Source organism: Rhinopithecus bieti, unplaced genomic scaffold (genome assembly GCF_001698545.2).
Source record: "Rhinopithecus bieti isolate Rb0 unplaced genomic scaffold, ASM169854v2 scaffold_2723, whole genome shotgun sequence".
In the NCBI taxonomy this organism is placed as follows: Eukaryota; Metazoa; Chordata; class Mammalia; order Primates; family Cercopithecidae; genus Rhinopithecus; species Rhinopithecus bieti.
The window spans coordinates 1,970,833-1,993,733 of record NW_016804119.1 but is presented as its reverse complement, the minus strand read 5'-3'; positions in this window follow the sequence as shown (position 1 = coordinate 1,993,733).

Genomic DNA, 22,901 nt, shown 5'->3' with positions numbered 1-22,901 from the left:
AGGCTGGGCATGCACACCTGTAACCCTAGCACTTGGGGAGGCCAAGGTGGGAGGACTGCTCGAACCCAGGAGCTCGAGACCAGCCTGGGCAACATAGTGAGACTCCTGTCTCTACAAAAAATACAAAATATTAGCTGGGCATGATGGCATGTGCCTGTAGGCTTAGCTACTGAGGAGGCAGGAGTGGGAGGTCACTTGAGCTCAGGATTTAGAGGCTGTAGGGAGGTGTGATCACGCCACTGCACTCCAGCCTGGGTGACAAAGCCAGACCTTGTTTCTTAAAAAAGTAGAAAAGAAGGAATGAAGAAAGGAAGGAGGGAGACAGGGAGAGAGGGAGGCAGTGAGGGAGGCAGGGAAGTTAGAAGGGAAGGAAGGAAGGAAGGAGGGGGAGAGGGAGAAAAGAAGGGTGGAGAGGGAGTAAAGAGGGAAGGAGGAAGGAAGGAGGGAAGGAAGGAAGGAAGGCAGGAAGGAAGAAAGGAAGGAAGGAAGGAGACAGGGAGGGAAGCAGTGAGGGAGGCAGGGAAGGAAGGAGGGAGAGGGGGAGAAAAGGAGGGAAGGAGGGAGAGAAGAAAGGAGGGAGGAAGGGGAGAAGGAGGGAGGGAAGGAAGGAAAGATGAAGGAAGGAAGAAAGGAAGGAGGGATGAGGGAAGGAAGGAAGGGAAGGAAGGAGGGAAGGAAAGATGGAAGGAAAGATGGAAAGATAGGAATAGCAGTTCCCTTCTAGACCCAACATACCAGGCTGAAGACTTGTGTTCCAGTCTTAGTTCCTGCAATTATTGACTGATTACTGAGAAGGTTCTTTGCCTTGAGTATCAGTTTTCTCAACTGTGAAATTAGAATTAAGATGCCAAGCATTCTTGTGCAGACTGAAATGATCCTGTATTCAAAAGCTGCAATGATACATTGGAAATGAAAAGTAATAGTGTATCAGACTTAATTTATACTAGTTAGTCCTTGTGGTTTAGGGCAAGTGAAGTCACAGTTTGTAGCCCCGATATATTTTTAAATTTAAAAATAGCCAGAGGAATTATCCAAGAAGAAATTCTACATTTGTCACCTCCTTTGTACTATACTTGAGAACTTTATTTTATCCACTTATTTATTCCAGAGATACTAATTGAGGTCCTGCTCTGTGCCAGGTACTGAGGATAAAATTATAAGTAACACAAAAGTCCCTGCTCTGATGGAGTTTACCTTCCAGGCAGAGGAAAGATGGCAGGCAGAAAGCCTGGAGCTCCCTTGGAGAACAGGATGGCTACGGTGAAGGGAGGGAGGAGAGGGATGACAGAACTGAGGTCAGAGAAAGAGGCAAGGCCAGAAAATGTGGGACCTTGGTAAATCCTGGGGAAAGGTTTGTAGCAAATTCCAGGTATGTAGCAATTCCTTTTAATTATTTTGCATGCAGAAAGCCTATTACAATTTAGATATTTAGCCAGCCCAATGTGCTGGAAAGCAGACCAGACAAGACAGGCTCCTCCCTCCTTTCACTCCTGTTTGTTTGCGAGTCAGTCTTTCCTGACTTTCTGGACTCTGCTCAAATCCCGCTTCCTCCACAAGCTCTTCCACAATCTGCCCCATTGGAAACACTCCCCCTCTTGTTTGCTTTTTTCTCTTTATAGTACTTCTCACATTCTGCCTTGTTTTAAAATTCTTCATGTTGGTCACCCTTAGTAGAGTAAGAGCCTCTGGGATGCCAGGACCTTGTGTTACTCACTGTTTTTTACTTTTTGTATCCATTGCCGTGCACATGTGCCTTCTACATGGGCGATGCCCAGTAAATATTTATCAACTTGAAATAACTCAAATCCGTGTATCAGGCTAGCAGAGAAGTGTTTCCCAAAGCGTCGCACCAGAGAGAAGCTGATCTGAGGGCACGATGGGAAATGTATCATGAACACTCACAAAATGGCTCCCCAGTGTGTAGTTACCCAGATGTCCTTTTGGGATGGGACAGGACCGATTTTTAATGACTCTGAGCTGCTTCCCTAGGCACTAGGAGCCTACATTTTGCTGACTGTGGAAGCTCTTTGTGTGAGCTCCACGGGCAGCTGTGTGCAAGGAAGATCCAGCTCTTGTCTTATCCCTGGAAGCTTGTACAAGTCAGTTTCCCCATCTCTGAAATGGGGATTAGAACCTCTCCTATGGGGACTTTGTTGTAGCAGATCATCTTGTCGACTATTTTGTTAAGAAAAATAAAGATTTATGATATTAAAATATACATGTCTAAAATAGCTTCCAGTGCTATGTGGCTGTCTTTGCCTGACTTTTGCTATGTCTGTAAGTGAGATTCAGCATTTTCTTGTGGACTGTGAATTGTCACTACTAAATGAGCTTGTCAGTCTCTGCTAAGGAACAAAATGTCATTGGATTTGCCCCATGCTGCACTGCTTGTGAACTTATACCAGAGCACACTGGATAAGGCACGTACCCAATTCCCTAGAGGCTGCAGCTGTATAAGGGACAGTAGTGTACACAGCCATTCCCCAAAGCCATCTAGAAACTTCAGGAGCCTTCACAGCTGGCTCTGCCTCACGCTCCCCCAACGTGGGTGTGGGCCTGGTAAGGTGCTGTCCGCATGGGGTCTTGCCTTCCTCATCTGCAAAATCCCAGCTCTGGGATTCACCATGAAGAGACAATCTCCTGCTCCTCTCACTTCTTCCACTTTCAGACAAGCTTTTGGAGTCTGCCCTTTGGCTTGTGATTCGTAATTCCAAACCCCCTATCAGTTATCAAATAAGCAGCAGGAAGTAGCAGTTCAGATCCTTTAGGGGCCATCTCATCATTCTGAGGACCAGGCCTTTAGTAATGGCTGTCCTGAGTTTTAGAAAGTAGTTTGTGTCCCAAGGGACCCCTGGGTGTTTGTTCAGGGCCTGTATGGGCTGCCTCCAAAGGCCAGGAGGGCGTGGAAAATAATGGACCCTGGGGTCCCCCAGTCCCCAACACTCCACCTCGAACAAGCATCCTTATTTGTAATCTGATTTGCCTATAGGATTCTGCTTAAGATTTTGCTTAAGCAAAGGGTTCTGCTGCTTTTTAAAAAGTGCTCAAAACCTCTAGTTTATGTCCTTTTAGATTTTGTGTCCTTGCACAACCTCATTCTCCATAAGATTGGAGAATGTATTTGTTACCAGGGCCCAGCCTGCAGACTGAGTTGATATTTACAAAGTAGCCAGGATTCCCCGGATGGGTAGGCATTAACCTTGTTTAGTTGAATGCAGCCTTTTCATTATTGGTTTTATATGTAACTCCCTTTACAATTATTAGTCCATGTTATTAAAAGCTCTTTCTTTCTAGGAAATAAGCCTTTTAAAAGACATTGTCTTTTTTAAAAAATACGTATTTAAAAAAATATATTTTTGGTAAATAAATTCCTACCATAAGTATCTAAAATACTTCTGAAAACTACCCCCTATGATAATCTCGGCATATACCCTTCAGACCATTGCAGCAGCCTCCTATCTGAGCATTCTCGCTTATCCCTGAGCAAGCCAGCTCAGCCTCCAGAACACGAGAAAAATTTGTCAAAACCAAGGACTGACCAGGGCCTTCCCTGATTGCAGCTTTACACCTTTACACCCAAAGGACATTTTGTTCATCTATGCCCTGAATTCTCTGATTCATCCAGTAACCTTTATTGAGTCCCCATGATATTTCAGGCACTGTCCTGAACACTGAAGAAACCAGGCTGATGCAGACAGAAAGACTATGGGCTCTCAAGAAGATGCAGTGCTTTTTCCCGGGAATCCTCTTCCCCTTTTCTCTGCCTGGTGAAACCAGCTCCAGTAGCATCTCTTCTGAATTCTTCCTTAGGCAGAGGAATACCTCTTTCTCATTCCTGAGGCATATGTATATGTATCTGCTGTTCTTCTACCTTAGGTTTGCTGCAAGTAGTTGTCTGCTGGGTGCACCATGCTACTGAAGGGCGGTAATTGGGTCTTCTTTGTCATTGTATCACCAGCATCTGCCTCAGCCCTGGATACCCAGTAGTGGTTCAAATAATATTTTCTGTTTCCTTCCTGATCTTTCCTATCTATGCTAGAAATAACTAATTCCTTCTCATCTTTGTCTTCCCCACAGAGCAATGAGCATAAGATATGCTTGGTGCATTTTTTGGACCTTACCACATCTTGTTTGAGAGAAGTGGGACCAATGCTGATGAAACTCTTTTCCATGGTTCTTTCTGTATTCATGGGATGGGCATCACCTACGGCTGGAGCAGGGCTGGGCTCTCTACTGGTGTCTCTTAAAACACACCAGACAGCAACAGCTGAGATACCTACTACCTGGATCTGCTTGATTAGATCATGCAGTCATACTTGATTACTTAGAATGGGTAAGGAAAAATTTCACTCCAAGGTCAATGTAATGAACTAGATCTTCCTTCCTAAAACTGGAGGGTGAATCTCTGCCTCCTAAATCTATAGGTCTTTCTGGGGGCAAGACTTCTCACTATTCTGATATCTCCTTGGAATCTATGGAAATCTCAGTATTTTTGTTCACTCACATAAAGGAGTAGTTACCCCAGGAATGGATACCTCCTGATGCCCTATGCTTAGGAGAAAAGGCTAAGTCTTTCTATTGAATATCAACACCTTGACCTGCCAGGTTCACCAGCATGAGGCTCTCTCCTATGCCTAAGTCCCACAACTGAGACAAAGCCCTAGGCCATGTTGAACCTTGGAAAATATCTCTGACCATCATATGCCTTGAAGGACTTGGTAGTGGAAGCAGAGAAGTTTGTAATCCTCACCTGAGGTCATCTCTGTCCTCTTTAGGTCATTGACATGGCAGACATTGTTTCCTTTTCATTCAGTATGTGCCTGCCCAAACCCCACTTCATGGAGTTCTGGAAACTCTTGTCAGTGGGTAGCCAACTACTTGTAGACCTTGTGGAGCAAGAGAAAGTGTGCCTGCTCCTTTTTCACCTTCTGAGTTGATTAGCTTCAGAGATGGCCATCGAGTTGTGGGTCATGAGAACAGCTTTGCCACACCACCACTTCCAAAGGGTTGATGTGAAAGGTGCTTTCCTCAAGCAAAGAGCAATTCTACAAAAGTCCAGATGAGCATGCTTACTTATTGTTGACCCATCATCTTTAGTTACTACCGCATCATGGAGGTCATGGGGTGTAGGTTATTCTCCTGTATGGTTTTCTGCATGTCCCCCGTGACCAAAGTAACTTCTGAGTACAGGGATGAGAAAGTCACCAACTCTGTAGCCACAGCACTGTTGGTCTGTATCTCTAGGCATAGGATCTGGGATAATGCCCAGATAGTCTACCATGTGGCCTCATGCCTATATCATTTGTTTGCCTGGTGCCCTTGGCAGACCCATGCCTGACAGCCACTTAATGCAAGCCCTTGAGCTCTGTCTTAGGGAAGCTTTGGGTCCAGCATGCTCTCTTGTGGCATCTACTGCATCATATTGAAAGGAACACAGTAATAGGAAAGAAAGTTTATCTTTCTATTTGGGACTTAAGAAAACTCTTAAAGATGGAGGAATATTACCTTTTTTTGTTTGTTTGCTTATCTCTTTGTGGAATCAATGAGTAAATACTGTGACTGTAGTCTCACATGAGATAGGTATTAGCCATCAGTTTAACTAGAGGATCTAAGGAAACACTTCAGAAGTCCAGGAGAATGAGGCAGCAGTATTGACACAGATACAGGAAGAAGAAGCAGAGTAGGTCTGGAAGTGGGGAGTGTTTAAACAAAGAGGGCTGGGAGGTGCAGTGTCATACTTTATTTATACCTACTTCCACATTCACCTACTCTTGTCACCCTGGAATCCCCTGGAGTTTATCTGGAGAGAGGCGCTGTGGAGAGCCCCTGAATCTCCAGCTTGAATTCCCTTAGCACATTGCTTCAAAGCCTCAGATGTTATCTGTTGACTGGAGGAGAACAAGGTTTTGACCATGGTTAAGACTCACCATTCTGTGTGTAATGCCAACACCACCCAGGGCAGTTCATAACATTTTAATTTCCTCATAAAATGTGCTTTTATTTCATTCTGCAATATGTAAGCCCATCAGATTGTAGAGATGTAAGTAAATGGGGAATGTTGTTTAAATGGAATCTCATGGAAGGCACACCCAGCAATCATTTTCATTCATATTTTTACATTTCTTTTGGCAGCAAGAATGCAGTGTTTCTGCTTTTCATTTTTATGTAGTGTTATGGGGCATATTCTTTGTGGGTTTAGATTCCAGAGTAGCATATCTGATTTATACTTGATAAAGCAGTGTTTGCCAAGTAATTTGGCTGAAAAGCAGCCACTTAGGCAGAAAGGGAAGAACCTACTATAAAAAGAACAGCAGATTATGGAGCTGCCATGTCGTTCATTGGGACCAAGGAATGTTGGCTACCAAGAGGCCTAAAAACTAAAAGTTTGCTTGATTAGACTTAGTTTCAGTTTTATTTCATATTTTTTTTGAACATACCGCCAGCCTTTAAGTTAAAGGAGTTTCATATTTTCTTATCACCAACACCCTTCGTTATTTCTTCCCTGTAGGAACGGTTACAAAACTAAACAATATAGATGACTGTACATTTTACTGTAACCATGGAAACTATTGTTGATGATTTATTAAGCATCCTTTCTCCTGATCCCAAACAATACATTGTGTTGGCCCAAGTTCCCTAGAGGACTGGCTTTTCCGTTATTGCATGGACCAACTTTAGCTTTATTTATATCTTGGTTTGTTCAATTGTTTGACTACGGTGTTGGCTTCTGGAAACATAAAAGCTAGTCTTGGGGGCCACCATCAAGTATTTCAAAGTGTTTAAAGACCATTTTAACATATGCCATTGTAGAAACAAGTTTAAAAGACCACTTCAACATATACCCTTGTAGGAACAAATCAGGACAAAATGAACCTTACTTTATCTTTTCCCTTGGCTGTGAATACACAGAAGGCAGTACTTATGTTTCTAATAATGGATGAGTATAAAATACTTAGCAGCCCAAGGCACTAGTTGGCACTCAGCAAAGGTATGTCGAGTCTGCCTTTCCTGAATTAATTCTTGTTGTGTGAAGTTGCTTGTGGATAAATAAAGAGCGTCATTCGAATGCTTCCTGTAGTCTATCTATTAAGGCTGGCCGACTGAAGAAGTCGGGTGGAATAAATTATCTAGTCCCAGGACGCTCATCCCAGAGGCTTCATGGCATCTTCTGCTGGAGCCCCACGGCTGAGGATTGCCCCTGGGAAGTGGAGTGTGTGTGCCAAGCCCTGGGGTGCACTGGGCTTCCTTCATTACACAGCGCTTGCATCAGGCCCAGGCAGTGGCGGAGGGAGTACAGCAGCGCTAACGGACGCCCATTTTGATGGCAATTTGGCAGGGAGTCAAACTTTGGCCCTAAAGCAGAGGTGGTGCAATTAGACAGCTGAGATGCATTCTCTAAACACACACTTTTAATTGATTTCAGCTTGTTCAGTTCACAAAGATAGAGCTCTGACACATAGCAGCCTTCTTAGAGGGGCTTATTTTTACTTTTCCTTTATTCAGCAGCGTAATTCAACAGCAACAGAAGCAACAATAATGCAGAGCTCTAAAGAGCGTGTATTTGGCATGGCTCGGATACAAAAAGTATTATTAAGAACTAATGAGTGAGATAGTTAGATGTTAACCGGAAAAGCATTAATGAGCAGAAGAGAATTCTGGCATAAACATCTGTTTCTGAAGCAGATGTTACCTTGTAAATCTGCTGAAGAAAAGCCTGTGTAAATGGAACAGTGGACTGTTTTAGGTATTAGCAGGGAGAGAGTGAGATCATGAGGTTTTCCGATACTGTTTTCAGTTCTTCTGAGACTCATAAATGACTGTGTGTGTTGAGGTGGTGAATTTTGGGGGGCGTTTTGGGGGTGACAGAAGCTATCAAGCAGGGGTGAATGACAGCGGCAGATCACAACGAGTGTGGCTGTGTGACATGGTAGCTGGAGACCACCGATTCCTGTTTCACTGGGAGAGATTTGGGATTTTCGTTAACTAAACAGCTTGTCTCTTGTCTCATCTTGTCTAGAACTCCATAATCATTTCAGTATAGATGGATTGTGGCTGCTGTCATCTACCTGGGCTAGAGATTTAAGACCTGTTCTGCCTCAACAAAAATTACATAACCTTTGGCTGACTTTATTGTATAGCTTACTTCACGTGGGTGACTAAATGGCTGATAATGAGTTAATGGGCACGCCTTTCCAAATTACACAATGAATACATTTTAGCAGCCTTAATCCTTGATCCAAGAATCACTAGGTGGCAGAATTCTCAGGGATCTCCGATAGAGGCTGGGGTATTTCTTCTTTTAGAGCCCTCAAATGACAGTGTGCTGGCAACTGCCTCATTCATATTCACAGAGGGACACCTTGATTTGGGTTATTTTCACTTAGAATCATAAAACTGAGAACTGGAAGGAAGCTTCAGGATCATCTAGTTGATTCAGATCTCTTAGTAAACAGAGTGAAAAATACAAGGTCTTGAAAGTGATTCACTCAGTCTGACCCAGGAATTGGTGAAACGGTTGATCCTCAGAACCCAGACCAGGGTTCCTAGACGGGCACTATCTTCACTTTACCCCACTCTAGAGAAAAACTCTTGCATCCTTCTCTGCTTACTGAAGATTACGAATGGAGAAACTTCTCTGAAGGAAAAGTCTTTTGGGCTAAAACCCTGGGCTTGCCCCATTTGGTGCTTTGAAAGTTGAAGTGGGTGCTAGAGATAGAGTGAATTACGGCCCCCAGGTCATATAGTTAAAGGTTGCCCGTGGATGATTCATTTGCTTAATTATATCTACCCTCAGAATGGTCATTGGCCTGGTAGTTGGGAACGTTCTACCCTCCATCTTTGGAAAGCTGTCTTTGCCAACAGCTTGATGAGGTCAGGGCATACTTGGAGCCTGCTGCTTGTCACTGCTGGGTGGGCTACAGAGGAACTCAGGAAACCAATCCCAGGGCTTCAGAGCCTATGGTGATGGTTTTTGCTGCAGCTGGATAGGTCTGTTCTCCATCATGCACACAAAAATGTGGCTCTGAAACCTTTAAAGGAGAATTTCTTGATCAAGGCGATCTTTTTCATTTGGGGCTACACCAGGACTGTCTTTCTGGGTTCAGGGTCTTCTGTCTAGAGACCTTTTATAAGTGATCTCCAAGGGTGCCCTGTGTATTCAAACAAGTGAAAGGCGTCCTTTTCACCTTGCACCAAGCTTCTGAAAGATGAAGGCCTCAGCCATGCAGATGTGATCATTTCCTTTTCTGTGTATACATATATGCGTGTTTGTGTGCATGTACGTGCACATGTGTATATGTGTGTTGTTTGGGCAAGAAAAAGCAATGAACAAAGCCACAGCTGTGAGAAACAGGATGTTTTCCCAAGTTAGCAAGGTCTATATTCTTCTGTGGAATTCCCTCTCACATAAAACTAAGGCAGGCTTTGAGGAAGGGTGGCCACAAATCTTGGACTCTTTTCCACAGTAGGGGGATTTACTCATATTCATTGGGAGCTTTTTATTATCTCTAAGAGAAACTGGAAAAGCCCAGTTAACAGAAAATGCTAAATTCATTCCTTTTGTTACGCTTGAGGTGTTGATTCATTTATCTTGAAAGAAACTTTGCATGTGTTGCATGGCTCCTGGTATGTCAGAAGTGGGTTTTGTATTACTTCAAGGGATCTGTTTCATGCTCCCAGTGGTTCTGGGGACACATGTAGCAAACAGAGCTGGAGTTGGGTGTAGACACTGGGGAAGATGCTTAGGAGGCTACCATTTTGAACAGTGTCAATTGTATTTGTGATTCACAGTCTCCCTAGCAGTGTTTCTCACCTGCATCATGATGACACGGGTGATTGGGAGATTTTAGAGGTTTGACTGTGCTTTTCAGTTCCTCTTTTAAATGACTTCTTCCATCATTTTCAGTGATGATGGAGGAGACTTTAGATGAATTCTTTAAAGAAAATGAAAGGCCTTTTCTTGCTATACAGAATGAGTGTTTTTCTTCCCTGGTGGCGTTGTTGTTAGTTTATTAGTTTACTAGCCCATTTTGCTCTCAGAACCCAGCCATGCCTCCCTTCACCGTCATATTAATCCTCTGAGGTCCCGTTTACTAATGAGGACATGAGGTTTATGGGATTTGACAAGTTACTTGAGGTTACACTACCCTTAGGAGATAGAGCCAGAATTTGAATCGAGGTCTACCTACCTCTCTCCTAAGCCCACAGTCTTTCCAGTCTCTACAGCTGTGTGTCTCCTGTCCGCCTGTCCCCCACCACTTTATGCTTCATTCGTACCAAACTACACGTGCATTCTGGAACAAATCACCCGTTTCTTGCAGCCGTGGCTTTGTTTGTGCAGTTCTTCTTGCATGAACAACACATGTACACACACTTAGAGGCAAACACAAACACACAGACACACATATGCACACACTTCTCTTTGCTTACGTATCTTGCACTGGCCCTTCAAGACTTGGTACAGGCATATGGCCTCTCCTGCCAGCAGACTTCCACAGGCTCTCATTTCGCCCTCACTGATGGGTCTGGTCTTGAGCTCTGTTTTGGCACTAGCCATGTCGTATTTCATAGACGACCTGTCACTCTGGCCAACATGTGAGTGCCGTGAGGTCAAGGGCCTTGTCTCAGAGCCTAGCCCAGCACCTGGCACGTTCAGGCCTTGATAACCCTCTGTAGATCCGAACTGAACCAAGTTGACAGTGGGGTTTCAAACTGCGTGGCATTGATAATACAAATGACTGGAACGTTAGGAGCTGGCGTAGGCCGTATCCCTGAGCACATCGAGAAATGGCTTGCTAACAGAAGACATCTGTGTCTCTCTACTTTTCAAGCACTGTGACAATCTCCAAAAGCAAAAGGTTTAAAGAACTATAACATTTATGGCTCCCTGGCCATAAATTCACTGCAGAACGCATAAAAAATGCCATTCCCACAGGGTTATGGCAGAGATTCAGTATTGCAAACATCTGCATATGGGCAGTAAAGCTAACCTCTGGTGTGCAAGCTCGACTATTACCAACATATATTAACATTAGTGACAATTGAATGTGATTATCTGAGATGGCATTTTATCTGCCAACTGCAGACTTATGGCTTCTAAAGACCTCATTTGTCCCCCTTCCTCATATGTTGTTTTTATATGACTCAAATCACATGCAGAAATTCGTGATTAGTATGGCTCTGCTTTTAGTTTTTGGTCGATATGGGTATGTATAAATTTTCAGTACTTAAATTGATTTTAGCACTTTGGGTAGAATAGGCTCTCAAAAGTTTGTTAAACAGCTGAGTGAATTTCAAAGCATTATAACTTGACATTCGAAGATACTGCTGAGAGCCAGGAAAAGGGAATGGGTTCTGACATTGGCTGATAGGACTGATCCAACAGGTTTGTAATTAATTTATCTGACAATTGATTGAAGTATCCATGTTATACATCACATCTTAAAGTTTAAGTGCTGTCATTATTTCCTTTCTGTTATTTAAAGCAGTATTTTTTTCTGTGTAGGGCTAGATAGTAAATATTTTAAGCAAGTCATATGCTTGCTTTTTGTTTTGTTTTGTTTTTGTTTTGGAGACAGGGTATTATTTTGTCACCCAGGTGCAATCATAGCTCACTGTGACCTCAAAATCCTGGGCTCAAGCAATCCTCCCACCTCTTGAGTAGCTAGGACTACAGGCCACACCACTGTGCCTGGCCAATTTTTAAATTTTTTGTAGAGATGGGACTTGCTATGTTGCCCAAGCTGGTATCAAACTCCTGGCCTCAAGCCATCCTTCTGCCTTGGCCTATAAAAGCATTGAGATTCCAGGCGTGAGCCACTGCACCCAGCCCGTACGCTTTTTGTAGCAACTCCTCAACTCTGCTATTGTACAATGGAAGTGCCATAGATAATATGTAAACAAATGAGTCTGGCTGTTTTCCAATAAAACTTTATTTTAAAAAAATAGACAGTGGGCCATAGTTTGCTAACCTCCAATTCAAACAAATACAGATTTTTTTTTAAGGCTATTGGAAAATTTAGAAAAAAAAAAACAAAAAACTTTTTTAGAACTTTTGGGCAAGGACCCCTTATCTGGCTCTTGTTCCATTTGGCAATCTCTAAAGTGGCCAAATCAAATTTTAAGTTAAAGAATAAAATTTTGACTCAAAATTTTATTTGCCCGAGTGCAGTGGTTCTTAATATTTATTTGATTTTAGTTCCTCTGATGCATATAATATTCTTAGGAGCAGTGTCTCAATATAGCAAAGATTTTCAAACAGGGAGAGGGACTGAGAAACACTGGCCCAGTGACATTACTCTGAGTTCATTAAGTTCTCATTTACAACTATGCCTTAGCATAAACTATCGCAGTCAAATAATTAGAATTTCAGATTGGCCAAAATACTTCGGCATCTGAAAGCAGGAGCTTTAGAACCAGAATTCCTTCTGAGACACAATCCCAGCATCCCCAGCCCAGTGCTTTTGCTGTTTCACACCAGGCCAGATAACTCTGTGATCTTGGACATATGCAGGAATTTGTAAATATTTGATAGATGATAGTCAGATTGCCAAGTGGCAGAAAGGTTTCTGGTTTTGCAGTTTGAAAAGGATTATAGAGCGAGGAACAAGGTAAATATCTGAAGGTCTGCATGATAGTACTTCTTTTCTTATTGCTTTGGAGTTATTTTTTATACCTCTTTACACAATGTGTAAGACTACCAAATTTACATTGCACTGTTCCAGGTGACTTATGCAGTTGACAAACTATGACCCAGCATAGCAACCTAGGCAAGAGGAGCCTATGTAATTCATTCTTATTCGTATTTTGCTATTTCAACTTGTTTCTGTTTTATAATTGTAAATGGCCTCCCAGGGGTAGCAACTGTTGGCAACTTAAAGTTAAGCCAGTAGTTCTCCTCACCCCACATCTTTGCTGCTTGTCTTTCCATATAAGTGAGTGGATGTTGGGGCATGGAAAACAAAGCTATTTAAGTGTGGGAGAGGCCTGTGACTTTTGTAGTCCTTTGTGGAATTTTTCACATGACCAGGGCCAAATAGTCCTGACTGCTCTTGTGCCATCTTGGGAACAGAGCAGTGGGATGTCAGGAGTGAAAGAGGCCATGGATCAGTGGTTCTCAAAGTGTGGTCCTCAGACCTGCAGCGTCGGCATCACCAGGAATCATGTTAGAAATGCAGATCCTCAGGCCCTAGCCCCAATCTACTGAATTAAAACCTTTTCAGGTGGGCGAGTCTGTTATAACAAGGTCTTCGAATGATGACTGTGCATAGTGAAGTTTGAGAAGTATTGCATGATTCGTCATCCAGCCAGATCTGTCCAGTCTGTTTTTGTGATTGTGGAAATTGAGAGCAAGAGTGGGCAGGTGACTTTCCCACCATGAAACAGCTAGCTCAGGGTAGGTGCTGGCCTTCTGATTCCCAGTCCAGACCTTTGCTAGTCACAGCACCCATCTAGGTACACTGTGGGGACGTCAGGGGCCTCAGGAAGAGTGAAGACTTGGGACTGATGTCCCCACATGCTGGGGTCACAGGACAAAAGAAAGAGTTTGTGACTTTGAGCTCTCTTCTTACCCTGGGCAACCTCTCTGTCTGTTTAAAAGCCTGGTGACCCTGCTGTGAACTTCCTCTTTTAAATGAACAGCTCCCTAGAGCATCCTTGGCTGAGCTTAGCAACAAGGGGGGAGGGAGTGAGGAGGGGCGGGAGGAAAATGGGCTCCCCCGTTATCATGTCAGTGCAATCACTGGGAATTATGGTTGAGGATTAAGAGTCACTTGGGGATAATTCAGCCAGGCTGGTGAGGGAAACATACACAGATACACACACACACATATGCACACACACACACACACACTCACAACATAAACAGATTGCTAAAGCTCATGGCAGAAAACAAACAGCATAGGAAGAAAAAAAAAAAAAAGAATGGGTAGAACTGAAAGGGCCTGAATTTTGAATAGGTGGTATAGGTTCCAGAATGATCTGTTTCCTAAACACTTTTGGTGAAGTTGTATACACAGTGACTAGAGCGGAGCAGCTGCTTCCCCGGCTCTGTGCATTGCTCTGTTTCAGAATTCATAGCATCCCTCTCCTCCAGGCATCTGTTACTGAGAACACTTGAAGATTCTGCCAAGAGAGCTCAAACTGGCAATAGAATAGTTGAAATTTAGGAAATGAGACAGAGACATACACAGAGATATTCCTTCATTTTTAAGAAGATATAGCAAGTCCCAGAGGAAAGTGTTAACTATTTCCTATATTTAGGTACCTCTGAAAAAGGTCGAATAGATTATCCATCTCTTGTAATTATCTTTGGGCTTAAACGACAGACCTCAGGAAGTTAGTGGTTTACTTTTCCCAGAGAGGGTATGCAGTTTGCTCTCTTTTTGACTTAGACTCTGTACAGTTGCTACCTAAGTTTTTATCTTCCTGACATGGTGGGTGAATGTCCAGGCAGATGGACTTCTCATGAAGCATGGTTAATGGGATCTAGAAGAATCTTGTGCTTTCCCAAAGAACCAAACAGACAAGAGCACTCTCAAGTAGAGAGAGGAAATGATTTGTTCACCTTCTCTGAGAGGCTTGGCAGAAAATTCAAGTTAGGGGAGTGGCATCGATAGCCCTTCTTGGGGCCAGTCTGAGGTGAGAGAGCTCCCTTCAGTACTCGTGTCTCCACTTCACGTTACCTGAAAGGGAATAATCTCCATGGTAGGAAGCCCCTTACCTACCTCCTATCCTGTCAACTCTTGGGCCTTCAATGTTGGTTCAACCCAGAAGGGGTGGAGACAGAGCTTTCTGTGCATGAGTGGCTCAGGGTTTGCTTGTGCTTTCTTCATATTTTTCTGAAGCCAACCAGAAAGGACTCCTTTTATCCCCTCCTTTTATATTCTCCCTCCGTGTTCCTCATGCTTTTAGACTTGATAAACAAGAGAAGCCTACGTATTTCTATCTTCTGTTTGTTTTGCATGAGGACGCTGACTGTGTTTGATTTTTTCTGGGTAGAGCAATCCCCCATAAGGGAGAAGGTGCTTGGAGAAGTGGGTGGAAGTGTGAGCTGAGGGGGCTTTTTTTTCCCTTTCCTAATTTTCCCCTTTAGCGCCTGAGAACTACAGAATCCTTTCCAGATGAACAAACACAGCAACAGATGTGGAGTCGGCAACAGTGTATTCTGGGGTTATTTGGGTCTGTTTAAATTGGGCTTTTCCTGCACCAGAGGATTTTGTGAAATATGTTAGGCTTCTGAACATGGAGAGATTTCAGCCTCAGATTTAGAGGGACTAAGAAATTAATTACCCCACTCCAAAAAGTTCATAGGTATGGACGGCTTTGTATGAAGGAACTGCTACCTCTTGGCTCAGATAACCTAAAGGAATGGGTCTCCTCTTTCCTCTGATACCTACCGGAACTAGGCGTTTTGTAATCTGAATCTTGCACTTTGGATTCTGCCTGGAATTTTAATAACATGGTCACTATTAGTGAAGTCAGTGTGACCCATTTGGACGCTTTCAGGCTGGGAGAGGGAAGCCGTGTCAGCCTCGGGACAACAGAACATCAGTCCTGCTTGCCTATTGTGGAAGCACAAGAGAAAGAATCCTGCAGCGAACAGTCAGGCACAACCCTCATCCTCCAGGCACAGCTTTCACAACAATTCCACACCTTTTTGAGAGGGACGCTTTTGTGGTCTCAGATGTGGGCTTCATGTGGAAAGGCAAAAAGGAAGGTTTTGTTTAGCTTAGAGCACTGAAGGAGGAGTCAGGAGCCCTTCCATCCCAGCCTGGTTCTGTTACTCAGTGTGTCATATTGGGGAATTCATCCAGCCTCTCCCTTCTTTAGATGCTTTCTGAGCTTGTACTGAGGACAACACTCTCCGATTCTTTCTTAATATTAAATGGATCAAATAAATTATTTGTATTTTATCTCTTCTCTTAGAATCCTAGAATGTCCTAGACAAAAGAAATCTAAAGAAATAATCAATTTAATTATAAACATGATTTAGCATCTAAAAAACACGTTGATGTAGCTCTTTCTGTGAAAGAGCGACCCCATTGGCGTTTCTCCTTCCGTCCCAATGAAGAACTGCCGCCATCTTTCTGTGTTCATGGGGATTGGTTTGAATGCCTGTCGCACACACTCAAGTGATGAAGTTGGCGCTGCAGAAGCCACGTTTGCAAAAAATCAGCCTTCTGTAGGGGCAGGTTTTGCATCCTGGAAATACTGTATTTTTTTGTGTGTTTTTTGTTTGTTTGTTTGTTTTGAGATGGAGTTTTGCTCTTGTCACCCAGGCTGGAGTACAGTGGCATGATCTCAGCTCACTGCAACCTCCAACTCCCAGGTTTGAGCTATTCTCCTGACTCAGCCTCCTGAGTCGCTGGGATTACAGGCTCCCGCCATCACGCTCAGCTAATTTTTGTATTTTTAGTAGAGACGGGGTTTCACCATGTTGGCCAGGCTGATTTCAAACTCCTGACCTCAGGTGATCCACCCACTGCGGCCTCCCAAAGTGCTGGGATTACAGGTGTGAGCCACCGTGCCCAGCCAAATACCATATTTTTGATCTGCATTTGGTTGACTGCCATGTGTAAGTGGACCTCAGCAGTCAAACCTATGTCATTCAAGATGCAACTGTAGGAAGATCTATCACTACTAAGAAGTACAGCAGTTTACAAAATTATTTTAGATATGATTGTCACAGTAAACCTGTGAGGTGACTGTGTATTATCTCCATGTTTGGGAAATGATTAATAAGTAGTAAAGCTGAAACACTAAATATTCAGGGCTGTGTCCCAGCTTGCTAGAATTCTAGTTATTATTCCCAGGGCTAATTTTTACCAGTTAATGGTTGCAAATCCTAGTTATTCTAATAATCAACTAGGTGTCTAGCACTTGCTGTATAGGTTCCACTTAGTTTTCCTTCCTTCCTTCCTTCCTTCCTTCCTTCTTTCCTTGCTTGCTTCCTTCCTTCCTCCCTTCCTCCCTTCCTTCCTTCCTTTCCTTTCTTTCCTTTCTTTCCTTTCTTTCCTTTCTTTCCTTTCTTTCTTGTCTGGCTCTGTCATCCAGGCTACAGTGCAGTGGGGCGATCTCGGCTCACTGCAAGCTCCTCCTCCCGGGTTCACACCATTCTCCTGCCTCAGCCTCCCGAGTAGCTGGGACTACAGATGCCTGCCACCATGCCCGGCTAATTATTTGAATTTTTAGTAGAGATGGGGTTTCACCATGTTAGCCAGGATGGTCTCGATATCCTGACCTCATGATCCACCCGTATTGGCCTCCCAAAGTGCTGGAATGACAGTCGTGAGCCACCGTGCCCGGCCCCACTTAGTTTTCTTTGAAAAGCATAAAGATGATAGAGAAAAGGTATAATATACACTGGGAAATAAGACTGGTGTATATTCAGAGATCTGCAAATATGTGTATTTTTTGGTCCCAAGCTTATAAACAATTTTAAAAAAATGACTCACTCTCCTGCCTTTTTATAAGCTGTATCTAGTTCATTTCCCTCTTCCAAATATAAATCCCTAAAGGTTAAGAGTACTCTTATTTTTAAGGCAATAAGAAACAGACAAAGTTAGCCTTTTCAGGTATTTTCATGTAGTCAGGGAAGCTCTCTCCAAGGGAGTGAGGATAAAATGGCCCAGTGCCCTCAGGCCTTTAGAAAACATCTCATGGGGATAAATGCTTTGATTCCCAGCGGTGCAGGAGGTAACAGATGTGAGGCTCTCCATGGCGCTTACCAGAAATATGTATGTACTGTGGGACAGAACAAGGTGCTTTGAAGATTGGAGAATTCGTCGGCCCTGTGACTTCACTTTATTGCTTTCTTCCTGTGCAAAATGTCTCTGGACCCAGAGGGAGAGGCACCGGCCAGACAGTGAGTCAAATGACAAGTTGACAAAATGGTTGTAATTCTAGAAGCTACAGTCCCATCCCTGTCTCTTTATGTAGGGGTGAGGATGAAGCCAAAATCTGAAACAGCTCCCAGGAGAGCAAGAAGATATTGTTACTAATGATTGGACCGACCTGAATTCTGTCATCGTTTATTTATGCCAGCCATTGGTGTAAACATCTGAATTGCATCCACATTCACACCCATATCTAGCAACAGTGATTTTATTAAGAAAGGGCCAGCTTAGCCTTGTAATGTACTCTATACCCACTGTGTGCAGGGCGAGCAGCTGACGTCATGGTAGAAAGGCCTCAAAGTGACACTGTAGCCATTCCTGCTTCTTATCTGGAGATTTAATGACACCAGGCACAAGACGGGGCAGCAGAATTTGATGCCACATTTGAGCCATGCCCTTTTTATTAAGGGCAGATCTATGCAGGTTTGGACATGGTATCTATTTGCATTCATCCATTCACCTTCTAAACAAATGATTATTGAACACCTGCTACTGTCCATTATTATACCAGGAGCTGGGGACATAGTGCTGACACATAGTCCTACCCTCTAGTTTCTCACTCTGGCAGGGGGTATAGGCAAGAAAATAGGGACTCTCAAAGGCGAGTGACAGGTGCAAAGATATGGGTGAGCTTAGGTGCTCTTGTGATCAGGTGGAAATTTCAGGATGAAAAGGGAATGGAGGTTTAGACTGAAGGATGAATAAAGGTTAACCAGGTGAAATTTGCATGGGGTTTGGAGGTAGGGAAGTGGGGCGTTGCAACCAAGGAAAAGAGTATAAAAACTGAATAAATAAGAGAGAGAAGCTCTGAATAACTCACAGCTTCCTGAGCTGCCTGAGAAGCAGCTCCCATGAACCAGTTCTCTCCTGTTCAACTGTGTGCTAGGTCCCTGACTCCCATAATCCTTACTGTGTGCTGGGCACATGCTGGCCTCTTTATGTACAGGATTTGCTGCTGCTTCCCATCCCATTATGAGTATTATGCTCTCCATTACAAAGACAGAAACTGAGCTCTTAAGAGTTTAAGTAACTTGCTCATGGTCGCACAGGAAATAAAGCCACAAAGCCAGGTTTCAAACCAGGTCCAGTTCAAAACATGAACTCTTTGCCACCAACACCCAAAAGTGCCCAGGCCAGCAAATGTAAAGCTCGTGTAAAATTCCCTAGCCAGCTCTTTGTGGATAAGGGCAAGGGTTATTCTGCTGGGTATCCAGTGCCTCAGAGCAGAGCACATTACACCTTCTCAGTAAATATTTGCTAACTGATGCTCTATCTCTGTCTTTTTTTTCCCATCACTATTAGAAGAGTTTAGAAAAAAAATCAACAATGGCAATGGAGTTTTGCATATTTTACATAATTCATCTGAAACTGAGTAGGTAAATCAGTAGGAGATGAGCTAGTCGATGTAGCTACTATTAAGAGACCCTTGAAATCCTTGCATGATACTTGGTGATGGGTGTGGGACTGTGATTGGTTAAGAGTGAGAGAGCATATCTTGCCATCAGGGGAATAAAGTCAGGCTCATGTCATGGAGAAAGCTTTATAGGCCAGGTGCGGTGGCTCAAGCCTGTAATCCCAGCACTTTGGGAGGCCGAGACGGGCGGATCATGAGGTCAGGAGATCGAGACCATCCTGGCTAACACAGTGAAACCCCGTCTCTACTAAAAAATACAAAACTAGCCGGGTGTGGTGGGGGGCGCCTGTAGTCCCAGCTACTCGGGAGGCTGAGGCAGGAGAATGGCGTGAACCCAGGAGGCGGAGCTTGCAGTGAGCCAAGATCTGGCCACTGCACTCTAGCCTGGGTGACAGAGCGAGACTCCGTCTCAAAAAAGAAAGAAAGAAAGAAAGAAAGCTTTATAAACTCGATGAACAGTATAGTACTGCATCTATGATCTGGCAATGAAATAAGTTATTTAAATCTCCTTAATTGATCTATTAATAATATCACCATTATACATTTCAATTTTTTAAATAGTAAGTACCTTTTATATGAAAATTTGAAGGCAATGTCTAAATGAATTGGTGGCATGATTTCTGATGCTCACAAAGATAGGATATGCAAGAGGATGGTCTTGTAATAGTCCTAGATTAGGGCTAGTACTTTTTTTTTTTCTTTTGGGAAATTAGGAGGAAGATAGTAATAAATCTGTGATTGGTTAGTAAGGGAGACTTGGGCACATGAAGCTAGGAAGGCAGCGTGGGAAGCATGTGGACTTAGTCATTTAATCACTTGAATCACTACCTTACCACTTGTGGAAAGGTAGGTGAGTTATTCAATCATATGGACACTGGGTTTTCTTATTTCTTAAATGAGGATTAAAGGGTTTACCTTGTAGAGTTGTTATAAAGTTTAGAAATAGTATATTAGAACAATCAGATCATTGCCCAGTATGTGGTAGACATTTAAGCCCCCGATTCCATGAGACAGGCAGGCAGGTAAATAGGTAGGCGGGTGGGTGGGTGGATGGATGGATGGATGGATGCATAGATAGATAGATAGATAGATAGATAGATAGATAGATAGATAGATAACCATACCGTCCTTCAAATTGTCCCTATGTAGACTGTGCCCTGGTTGTGGTACAGTTTCTGGCCGTTAATAGAGTGTAAGAGCTTTTACACCAAAGTCAGAGAAATACGGATTCAAAGCATGACTTTACCACTGTCACTATGACTTTTGCAATCTACTTATCCTCTCTGAGCTTGGTTTTCCTCTCTGTAAAATGGGGATCATAATAGTATCTGCCTAGAATAGTTACTGTTGGTACTGAATGACAGAATCTGTTTAAAGCCTTTAGTTTGGGCCTGGCACAGTAGCACATGCCTGTAATCCCAACACTTTGGGAGGCCGAGGCAGGTGGATCACTTGAGGTCAGAAGTTTGAGACCAGTCTGGCCAACATGGTGAAACCCTATCTCTACTAAAACTAAATACAGACACATGCACACACACACACATACACAAAATAGCCAGGTGTGGTGGCACGTGCATGTAATCTCAGCTACTCAGGAGGCTGAGGCAGGAGAATCACTTGAACCTGAGAGGCAGAGGTTGCAGTGAACCGAGATTGCACCACTGCATTCCAGCCTGGGCAGAGCAAGACTCCGTCTTAAAAAAATTTTTTTTTAAATTTGAAAATACAGCCTTTAGTATGGACTTGGCACATAGTAAGTACTAATAGATGTTAATTACTACCAGCTACTTTTTTCTTATTATCCGGTGGTTACTTCACTAAGAAGTGGGTATCAGGCTTTTTCCAGGATGAGAGTGCTTGCTCTCTTCACTGAGGTTTGTTTTGCAAACAAGGTTACAGTTCAGTGTAACTGAGGATGTGACATAGCCACTATGTGGAGAACAGGTGACAAAAGTGGTGTGCCTTCACCCTACTCTCTCCTGGTGCAGAAGAAGTAGAATATTCAGGCCAGAGGACTGGCCTGCATGTGAGGTTACAGAAATGGAAGCACTACCTTTGTAAGGGAGTGGAAAAAACATCTAAGGGAAGAAGAGATGCTTCTGGATGGAGTGGGATGGGAGACTTATAAAGAAGTGTGAAAATTAGTTTTTATTTTAGGGAGCTAACAACACAGAGAAATTAAAAGGCACAAACTTCAAAAGGAGGCTTTCCTTGGAAAGCCTGCATCTTTCTTAGGTAAACATGGAGAGAAGTGTTTACAAACGGCTTGTAGTTGGCACTAGGCATCTGAGTTGCAGGCATGTGTTTTCTGTTCCCTGTCACCAGTGCCACCTAGACAGAGGGTCATGGGTTTGAATCAAAGACAGTATGGACAAAACAGTTTCTGCCTTTCATGTTCATAACCCTAGCTAGGTACCCATAGTCCAGAATGAAGGAAATGGTTCAAGTTTCTCAAGATGTGATCATTTATCAGGATTATCTTTCAAGATAAATGGCAAATGACTGAATTCACAATTCTTTAGTTCCCCTAAACGTGTCTTCTTCATTAGGAGCCTGAATCTGGTAGGGCACTCGTAACGTGCTGTCCTTCTAAAATCATTTCTGTTTGTTCTCTCTCCTTATTTTTCTCCCCTCACTACCCTTTCCTTGCCCCCACCACACCCCCCGTGTTAATATATCCCGCCTTGATCACACCTGGTATCATCTACAATTAAATATTACTTCAACGACTGACAATATCTCAAGCCATGCGTTAAGGAGGTGTCATTCTACTTAACAGTGTCCTGTGCCTGCTGATCCCACTGCAGTGTTTTCTCCGTTTAAGGCATTCCCGCAACAAAATCTGTTTTAGTGTTTCCCTTGCTTCTCCATGCTGAATTACAGTCACAGTCAACGGCCCACTTGTGTGTAGTTCAAGAAGCAATTAAGGGCTTCTTTTTTTTTTTTTTTCCTTGAACAAGCAAGGAAGGGGGTAGAGTGAAAAATGATCATTATTCTGATGATTCCTCTGCTTAGCTGAACAGTTCACAGATCTTTGATACCAAGAGTCACCCACGTTTAAACCCATTTCTGTAACTGCCTGCTGCAGCCATGCCTGCTGTCACAGCCAGTCGATGGCAGTTCAAGGACTCACATGCCATTAGGTTGGAGCAGCCCTGTCTGGCTTTAGAATTGTGATTAAATACAGTTGTAACATCTGCACAGTGATCCACGGCATGATGATGGTATCACTGAAAATTAAAAAGTGCAAACTTTGGAGACTTCCCAAGGAACTTTGCAGTTTCTATTGTAAGCCTTTTGTTTTATTCAGTGGGATTTATTATAATCTGAATATGGTAGTCTTATCTTTCTATGCATGTCTACATGAATTAAGTCTATCTTTAGCTTGTATGTTCCTGGAAGGCAGGGACTTTAACTTTTACCACTGGTTCCAAAACAGAGCTGATGTTAGAGCTGTTGAAATGTTTTTTTGAGATGATCAAGGGATGCCCTCCTTAATGTTTGCTCAGTAAGTATCTCTGCTATGTGTGGAGCAATAAGTGAGATCCTGGGAAGAGACAAGTCCCTGTATGTTGGTGGATCGTTGAGTATGG